The sequence below is a fragment of the Erpetoichthys calabaricus genome, chromosome 5 (assembly GCF_900747795.2).
Source record: "Erpetoichthys calabaricus chromosome 5, fErpCal1.3, whole genome shotgun sequence".
In the NCBI taxonomy this organism is placed as follows: Eukaryota; Metazoa; Chordata; class Cladistia; order Polypteriformes; family Polypteridae; genus Erpetoichthys; species Erpetoichthys calabaricus.
This window is the reverse complement of record NC_041398.2, coordinates 52,021,745-52,032,346: the sequence shown is the minus strand read 5'-3', so window position 1 is coordinate 52,032,346 and position 10,602 is coordinate 52,021,745.

Genomic DNA, 10,602 nt, shown 5'->3' with positions numbered 1-10,602 from the left:
TTTATGTCACAATACACACAGTGCCTTCAAAATGTATTCAAACCCCTACATTTTTTCACATTTTGTTATGCTGCAGCCTTATGCAAAAATCATTTAAATTCAGTTTTTCCCTCATCAAACAATACTAAATACCATATAATGACAAAGCAAAAACAGGATTTTGTAAATTTTTGCAAACTTATTAAAAATAAAAAAACAAACGTCACACTGACACAAGTATTCAGACCCTTTGTTATGACACTACATAGAAGGTCCCACTGCTGCAAATGTGTATCAGAAAACAAAACAAGTCATGAGGTTGAAGAATTGCCTTCAGAGCTTAGAGACAGGATGGTATTGTGTTGAGACACAGCAGGTTACAAAACTATTTCTGAAGCACTTAAAGTTCCCAAAAGCACAGTGAAATTTCATAATTCTTAAATGGAGTAAGTTTAAAACAACCATGACTCTTCCTAGAAATGGCTACTGATCCAAAACAAGCAATTGGGAGGGGGAAGGGGGCATGGTAAGAACAGTGACAAAGAACCTGATGGCCACTTTGGTTTATAGAGAAACTGTGCTGTGACAGAAGAAACTTCCAGAAGGACAATCACTACTGCAACAGTCCACTAATCTGGGCTTTTTGACAGACTGTACAGACAGAAACCTAAGTAAAAGACACATGGATGCTTGCTTGGAATTGGCAAAAAGGCAACTATAGGGCTCTCAGGTTGTGATAAACAGGATTCCCTGGTCTAATTAAATCAAGATATGACTGTTCGGCCTCCATTCTAAGCATAATGTTTTGCACCACTCATCATCTGTGCAATACCATTCCAATGGTGAAACATCATGCTGCGGGGTTGCTTTTGAACAGCAGGGACTAGGAGACTAGTTAGGTTGCGGGAAAGATAAATGGAGCAAAGTACAAAGATATCCTTAATGAAAATCTGCTTCACAGCGCTCAGGACCTCTCTCAGACTGGACCAAAAGTTCACCTTCCAACATGACAAAGACCCTAAATACAACACAGACAAAACAGGAGAAGCATAGTGACAACTCTGGGAATGTTGTGGAGAGGCCCAGCAGGAAACAATAACTTGAACCCAAGTGACCATCTCTGCAGAAACCAGAAAATAGCTGTCCACTGACAGTCTCCACCCAATCTGATACAGCTTAAGGGGATCTGCAGAAATGAATGGCAGAAAATCCACAAATCCAGGTGTGCAAAGCATTCTGCATCATACCCCAGGCTGAAATCCCTGCCAAAAAGGCTTTAACAAATTACTGAATACGGGGGTCTGAATACTTGCGTCAGTGGATATTTCAGTTTTTTATTCTTTAAAAAGTATGCAAAAATTCCTACAATTCTGTTTTTGCTTTGTCATTCCAGACTATTAAGTGTTGATGAGGGAGAATAAGAATTTAAACTATTCTAGCACAAGGCTGCAACATAACAAAATGTGTAAAAAGTCAAGGGGTCTGAATACTTTCTGTTGGCACTATGAGTGTGTGTATGTATATCATTTTCTTAGCCTGCTTAATTCTGAGCAGTGTTGCAAGGGCCTGGAGCCTATCCTAGCAAGCATATGGCACAAGGCAGGAATAATCTGGACTTGTGACAGTCCACTGCATGGTGAACACATTCACACACACACACACGCCACACATACACTAGGGCCAATTTAGTATTCCCAATCCACCTAACTTGCATGTCTTTAAACCGTGGGAAGAATACAGAGCACCTGGAAGAAAGCCACGCAGACATGGGGAGAACATGCAAACTGCACTCAGGAAGGACCCATAACATAAACTCAAGTCTCCTAGGCAGAAGCACTACCAGTGCACTACCATGCTTCCCACTCTGTGTGTGTGTGTATAATACATACAGGAGTGGACAAAAGTTGGTTTACAGCTGTGAGTATTTCAGCATTTACAAGATTGTATCTAAGTGCAATGTGCCATTGTGACATTATTTTCAGTTAATAAAGCTATCTGGATATATATATATTACATGTAATATGTGTATTACATTAAAATTATTCATTTTTCACCAATAACAAAAGTACATAAAATGCTGATTTACAAATTTCTCCTGAAATTTAAAGCAGGACTGACCATATCTCAAAACACATTGAAAATATTTGTTTAAATTAAGCCTTTAAATATCTCAAGTGCATTGGTATTTGCCAAATTGTAAATGTTTCAAAAAGCTATGTTATATGTATATATTAATAAAATAAATAAAACACACACACAAACATATATATATATATATATATATATATATATATGGCCACAATGAAATGGGACCAAATTACTATAACAGGCATGCTAAATACTATGATAAAGCAGAATATACAATACTGGCTCCCAGGAGGCAAAAGCCCATCCTTGGATCATCAAGTGCAAAGCAGAAACCACGGTAGTGAAGCTGAAGTCTGACTCGAAAACAATTACTGAGTTATTGGATTTGGAGTCAGTGAAAATGTACTCAACTCAAACTCTGACTAAATGTAAATTGTAATAAGTGTTAAAATTCCCAATTTTACATATACTGATTTGTTTAAAAGTATTTTTCTTCTAGACATTTCATAAAAATACAACTTATTTTAAAATTTTAAGTTTAGTCTTAATGTTTAATGTTATTCAGTGTTTGTAAGTCACACCTACATTGGTATTGCCTTTAAACCCTAACTTTAACAGGTTAAAGTGTTACAATGTGACCTGATGTTTCATGCTAGCTGTGACGAAGTGCCTTGTATCTTGTGTGCATTCAATCAACATAGTACATATATAGTCTAATTACAAATAGAAGAGTTGGAGTAGGTGGTACCAGAAATTGAGGAGTGGGAGTCTACGTTTTTGTGTACCTGCTTAACAGCCCTGGTAGGGATTAACCCCAGATAGGATGCCTGTTGGTTGGTTATAATTATATATTTTAAGGACTTTGTTCCGGCCACAGAATATTAATGGTCTATGTGGAGTTTCTGCATTCTGCCAGTCTCTGCTTGGGTTGACTGGATCTCTTAAAAAGCTCTGTATGAGTTATGGACGCAAGTAATCTACACCTATACAAGATTCCAGTCCATTACTGGGCACACTTAAAATGCTGGCATTAAGGATAGTGTTCAGCTCTAAAATAATGACTGCTATATAAGAGCTTTTTTTATTAACATCAGCACTCACACAAATGTGTTGTTCATAACAAAACTGGCACCGGGGTCTACTAGGCCCGTTTTGGACAGATCACTACGCTCACACGGTAAAACGGTTTAGGTTCATACGTTTTCTTAATTTTTGCTTGAGAGACATTGTACAACTAGAATACCTGTAAGAATGTTAAGTCGCACCTGAGTAGTTTTCTCTCATAAGTAAAAATGTAAACTGAAAACGTATTTTTACAACATCCATGAAAGAGTGGTGCCTATGCAAGAAACACACTTTCACCGTCTTACTTCTTGGGCTTATGAGGGCACAGCCATTGCTTTTAACTCCCTGACTTTTTTTTAAAACAGGCAAACCACAATTAAACATTCTTTTTGAATTATGTCTGAGGACTGAAAACTTGTTATTCACTTTATACAGCACCATCATGCACCTAGGACTACAGGGCTTCAGGCTAGCTAATGTTTTAACAATAGAGCTAATTATCACAACTATTTCACGTATGTTTATTTCGACTGAGAGTAAACTGAAATTTAACGCATGAAACTTTCTGCCCAATTTTTAATACACGTCTTCATTTTTCTCAGCGCAATGTCTATTTTCATTTTTGCCCACTTCAGAATTTTCCTGTTAACTTCTAAATTAGCATGCAGACAATGCGGAAACTCGCCACCCGTGGTATATTACCAGAAAGACAACTTTCAGGGAACTAAAAAAAAAAAAAAAAAAAAAAAAAAAAAGAACCAGGTAAAATGTGCTACCTCGAACAAATCACCTAGCTCATCTAAATAAAATAAAAATCGCGTCCCGTTTAACATCGACGACTGTAAATAGTGAAGCCGCCGTTTTGGGATTTTAATATGACAAAAAGCAACTCGCCTGAACAATACGCATGTCAAGAGAGAAAATAATCCATCCGTAAGTAATGTCTGACACAGCAATCACCATATACAGCACAAGTACAAAACGACTATTACCTAAATGGTTGAGGTTATTAGCAGTAACTTTCACTACAAGTTTAGCTCCACATAATCAAAACACGTGCGATACGTAGGTGCCGCCATCTTTGACCGTGCATGCGCTGCGCGGACTAGATGTGCGTGGACGCGCAATGAGGTAAACGCGTTGTGAGAAGACATTTGCAAATGACAGTCGATAAAACTGTGTACCTCTCCTAGACGTTTTAAATATATATTTGCAGTTGTTAGGCATGTATTTACGTTCAAGTTTATATTGCCTTGTGTAGTAGAAAACTGCAAATGTTAGCCCAGTAGAAAAAGGCAAAGTCCAAACAGTCAGTTCACTGTAAATCATGTTCTGAATTATCAGTCTTGACTACTCTGAACATTTTACTGGATCCGTAAATCCGACAATAATTTCTGACTGATTAATTGTTTGAGACTTGCTTTAGGAAAACCGACATTACGGATTGCTTTTTACTTTTTCGGACACTTTTTACCGTTTTGCTCTTCCGGGCCATCGTGCAAGCCTTGAATGTATTTTAAGCCGATTATGAACTGCAAGCATTATTATATAAATGGATTAAGGTGCTTTAAGAGTATATACAATTATGAGTTGCCGGACGCCATAGGTCTCTTTGGCAGAGTCGGTCAATCAAACAGGCGATACACACAGTTTATTATAGGGAGCCGTTCAAGTAACGCAGGCACGGTACGGCCACCGAAGGGGACACACTCCCAGGCCCTAAAAGTCTAATAATACTGAAAGCGTGATATAGGCTATAGCACTGAGTGGCGTGTTACGGACCCAACCTCTATCCACGACTTGGACACCGAGGAGCGGCGATTTCGCAACTAAAGGGGCGCACATCCCCAGCTCGGCACTGCTCTTTAGAGAAGCGAGAACAATGTGATCAGAGTTTTCTTAATTATTGTAAATATAACTTACCGCACCATTGCCAACTGGTGAGAAAGTTCCGTCTGTCATTCTGAGATCTGCAAAATCTAGCTAATAGCCAATAGGGCCCAGAGCGCTGGACGAACCCCCAAACAATCAAAGGCGCAATTTGGAATCGCCACTTACTTTAAGCTAACCTTCTTTGGGGGTGTGGGAAGAAAAACAAGTGCGACTAGAAGACAAGTCACAGGGACACGGGGAAAACCCAACATAGAAAACATAGATTTGAACCTGGAGGGTGCACTACTGCACTGTCCTGTTGTTTCATTCCCTGAGTAGTGATTAATTACTTGTTTTGCTATATTTCTAAAGTAGTGAGAGTAATTTACATTTTTTAACGTCAATGTGAAAATATATCAGAATTAGTAACTTAAAAAAATACTTTGATTTATCTGGCTTGAACGCACAAGTATTACAAATCTAACATTTTTCTATACCAGCATCAAGCTACTAAAGTCATTACATGGTGACCCATAGCATGTACAGGTTTTCATTGCAACCAATTCCTTAACCATCAATGCATCATTTATGGCTACAATTAAAATTGTGGGCATGACAAAAGCTGGGTTGAAATATTTCCAGCAAACAAAGTTTTAAAATGTGAATTAGAAATATGATACTACAGTCTTTTTGTCAGAGTGGAAAATTTGAGAAAAGTTCTGCAACATCCGTCCGGCCATTCAACTATAAATCTTCTATACCCACTTATCCAGAGCAGGGTCAAGGGGGGCCTGGAGTCTATCCCAGCAAGTAAATGCTGCAAGTCCGGAACCCCAGTCTACTTGTTGCAAAGCAGCAATGCTCTTGATGAAAATCATGAACTTTATTTTATTTCATAAGCAAATATTCAACAGTTCTTTGAAGTAATAGTAAAGAACATTTGTGCTAGTAAAGGGGTACTAATGATACTAAGGAAAGGGCACTACAAGCATTTATACTTTTTCATTTTCATCATTAATAGCTTCATTATTAGACTTTATTTTAAACTTTACAAAAAAGAACATAATGAATGTTAACTCTCTAAATAATAAGGTAACAAGTAAAATTCTTAAAGGTCAAGAAAGTTTAAGGAAAAATTATGTAAAGGATTTTCCTCATAAAAAAAATGTTAGAGACACAGATATGATGAAGAGTAAACAGGTAACAATATGTTTTAACCTTTTTTCTATTTTTTTTTAGACAGGAGTTGTCTTTACGCATTTTGAGGATGCATGATATGATGGTCCTTCATCTGAAATTTAGGTGTTATCTTGTATTGTAACTGTCAGTCATAACATTACTAGTCCACCTTTCTCCAGATTACGAATATTGCAGAGTGAAAGCTTTTTTTTAAGCTGTGGAATCTTGAAAAGCTCATTCACTGATTTCAAGCATTACTGACTGGGTTGTGGCCAGGCTGTGTACTTAACTTAGGTTAATTGGCAATTGCAAACTGGCCAGGTATGATTATGAGTGTAGGTTTGTGCATGAGTGGGCCCTAGATTGTCATGGCACTCTATCAAGGGCTGTATGCAAAGTGGTGCTGGAACTGGCTCCAACCCCTTGTGATCCTTAATTAGAATAATCAGGTGTGAAAATGTTATCTTGAGTTCTACAAATAATTCAGAACACAGCATCAGGGGTCATAACTAAAGTTAAGAAACATCGCCATTTAACTCCAGATTGTAAGTGATTTTACTGGCTTCCATTTATTTTAGAAACTATTTTAAAATCCTACTTCTCAAATATAAAGTTATAAATAGTTTTAGACAGTTTGTATTAAAAAGTGTCAGACAATGAATATGTATATCCTAGTTATAGGGTACATATTTATCTTGTGGATCCTTATCAGAAGGATCAGAGTATCAGTTATTAAGTGGGAAGGGCTGATTAAAAAGTGATCTGTGCTATTCCCACAATATAATTTTCAGAATTCAGTCTACCAAAAAATAAGAGTCTGTCATCCCATAAAAATACTTTGTTTTCTACACTTGCTCTTTTTAAAAATATGGATCATATAGTTATTTAATGATTTGTTTTCGTTATACAAATACATTTTTCCACATCTTGCTTTTTAAGATTTGTCTGATCATATTGGTTATTTAAATCATTGCTTGCTAATAAGTAAACTGGTGGAAATGCTATGGATAAGCTGACCATTCTTAACATTTAGTCTGTATAGAGAAAAAAAATAATTAAAAGATAGAAAGTGAAATATGTAGTCTTTGTATAAAAATCTATGACAACATTTTCAAGCTTGCTTAACATTTTTATCAAATGGTCTATATTTCTTATCACAGTGTCTTTTTAGCTACAAATGACAAAAAGAATACCTGTTAATTAAACAATAATTAATTTTTCACTGACAATAAATTTGAAATGAAATCCTCCAGCTTCCAGGTTTCCCTATGACTGTAGTTAAGGACCAATAATGCAAAGAATTAAGTTTATAATGTCGTTAATAACGGTAACCTGTTAGATTTCTGCTTTGATGTTTGTAAGCAGACAAAATTATGTAAAAGCAAACAAGTATGGAAGCATTCCATCATTGCAATGCTAAAATTGGATTAAGTGGGTTCAGACAATTGATGAATAAATTTGATAAATGGATTATAAATATGAATTTATACAATAAATATTTCACACAAGCATATCATTGATTGTGTGACTTTGTGGATACTGTTAATTGGTATAGGAGGATCCATCCATCATCCAACCCGCTATATCCTAACTACAGAGCCGGAGCCAATCCCAGCCAACACAGGAAACAAACCCCGGGCAGGGCATACACACACACGCACACACTAGGGACAATTTAGAATCGCCAATGCACCTAACCTGCATGTCTTTGGACTGTGGGAGGAAACCCACACAGACACGGAGAGAACATGCAAACCCCACGTATGGAGGACCCAGGAAGCGAACCCGGGTCTCCTAACTGTGAGGCAGCAGTGCTACCACTGCACCACTGTACCGCCCATATAGGAGGATGATATATTTTTATATAGTGTAGGAGGAAGAACATATTTTAAAAGTTTTCACAAGACAAATGTTGAATAACCATTTTGCATGGTAAAAATGAAAAATATACAAATGTACAAATATTTGTTTAACTGATAACTCTAAACTGGTACCATATTATTGAGTGTGAATGTGTGTGACTGTGTCTGGCAATGTATTATCTTTGGGTCTTAGATAGAATTACACAATAGGGAATCTGAAACTTAAGTGCACTGTATTAGAAAGATATTTAAGTTGTAGTGGACATATCACAGTGCACATCCAGAGATGAACTATATAACAGACTGATTCTAACACTATGGGTTATGAGCTACAAGGATAGGTTGAAAGAGTTGAGTCTTTTAAGCAAAAAAAAAATAACCTTTGATTAGGTGTTTCAATTATGAAATGAATTAATATGGTAGACATCACCAGTTAATTTAAAATCAAGGTCTTCCACAAATGTATGAGGACACAGATGATAATTTTTCACAGGTTAATGTTACACTAGCATTATAACCTATTTATTCATACAAAGAACAATTAATGTACACAGAAGGTACGAAGTAGCAGTGTAGTAGACATTATTATATTGGGAACTATTATATCTTGACTTAAGAGTTGCTTGAGTTAGTAGTGATTGACTAGCAAGGTTAGTATATGATATATGACTCACCCTTGCTTTGATTGGCTTAATAATCATCAGGAGGAATAGGTGTGTATGAGGAACATAATAAAAGGTCACTTGTTATATCCTGAGAGAGAAAAAGCTCAAGGTAAAAAAAAAAAGTAAAAAACTTAGCATGATAATTAGAAGTGTGATTTTTCAATGCATGAAGGAATACCTTTTTGAAGTGAAGATTTTTGTTCTAGCTATATTGTTAAAGTACTTTATAAATCAAATTCATTGTGATCTAGAATTGAACAAACAAGGTTAAGTTAATAGATGGATCTTTGAACCAAAATATTTTAATTTAATACCACCAATTGAGACCATGAGTTTATCTTTACCAGAATGTACATAAGCAGGGAACACTCCCATAACAACATACTAGTAGATTGGATCAATCTACCTGTACTATTTTAATTTAAATAAAAATAAGTTTCCTGTATGCCACAAAGATCTTCATATTGAATTCATGGTGATATAAAATTTGTAAGTTATTAATAATATAGTGTTATAAACTTTATGTGGATATGCTGTAAATAAACTGCTCGAAACATTAAAGGCACAGTTTGAAAACATACCAGATCTCAATGGGAAAAAAAATCATGCTGGATATCTATACTGATATGGACTGGGTAATGTGTTAGGAACGAAAGGATGCCACATCGTTTGATGGAAGTGAAAATTATCAACCTACAGAGGGCTGAATTCAAAGACACCCTGAAAATCAAAGTGAAAAAATGATGTGGCAGGCTAGTCCATTTTCATTGCAGCAACTCAAAATCGTACTCAGTAGTTTGTATGGCCCCCACTTGCTTGTATGCATGCCGGACAACGTCGGGTCATGCTCCTAATGAGACGACAGATGGTGTCCTGGGGGAATCTTCTCCCAGATCTGGACCAGGGCATCACTGAGCTCCTGGACAGTCTGAGGTGCAACCTGGCGGCGTCGGATAGACTGAAACATAATGTCCCAGAGGTGTTCTATTGGATTTAGGTCAGGCGAGCGTGGGAGCCAGTCAATGGTATAAATTCCTTCATCCTCCAGGAACTGCCTGCATACTCTCGCTACATGAGGCCGGGCATTGTCATGCACCAGGAGGAACTCAGGACCCACTGCAGCAGCATAGGGTCTTACAGTGGGTCCAAGGATTTCATCCTGATACCTAATGACAGTCAGGGTGACATTGTCTACCTGTAGAGGTCTGTGCATCCCTCCATGGATATGCCTTCCCAGGCTATCACTGACCCACCACCAAACCGGTCATGCCGAAGGATGTTGCAGGCAGCATAACGTTCTCCACGGCTTCTCCAGACCCTTTCACATCTGTCACATGTGCTCAAGGTGAACCTGCTCTCATCTGTGAAAAGCACAGGGTGCCAGTGGTGGACCTGCCAATTCTGGTATTCTATGGCAAATGCAATCGAGCTCCACAGTGCCGGGCAGTGAGCACAGGGCCCACTAGAGGACGTCGGGCCTTCAGGCCACCCTCATGAAGTCTGTTTCTGATTGTTTGGTCAGAGACATTCACACCAATGGGTTACAGGAGGTCGTTTTGTAGGGCTCTGGCAGTACTCATCCTGTTCTTCCTTGCCCAAAGGAGCAGATACCAGTCCTGCTAATGGGTTAAGGACCTTCTATGGCCCTGTCCAGCTTTCCTAGAGTAATTGCCTGTCTCCTGGAATAATAATAATCTCCTCCATGCCCTTGAGACTGTGCTGGGAGACACAGCAAACCTTCTGGCAATGGCACGTATTGATGTGCCAACCTGGAGAAGTTGGACTACCTGTGCAACCTCTGTAGGGTCCAGGTATCACCTCATGCTACCAGTTCTGACACTGACCGTAGCCAAATGCAAAACTAGTGAAAAAACATCTGAAACTGATTAACA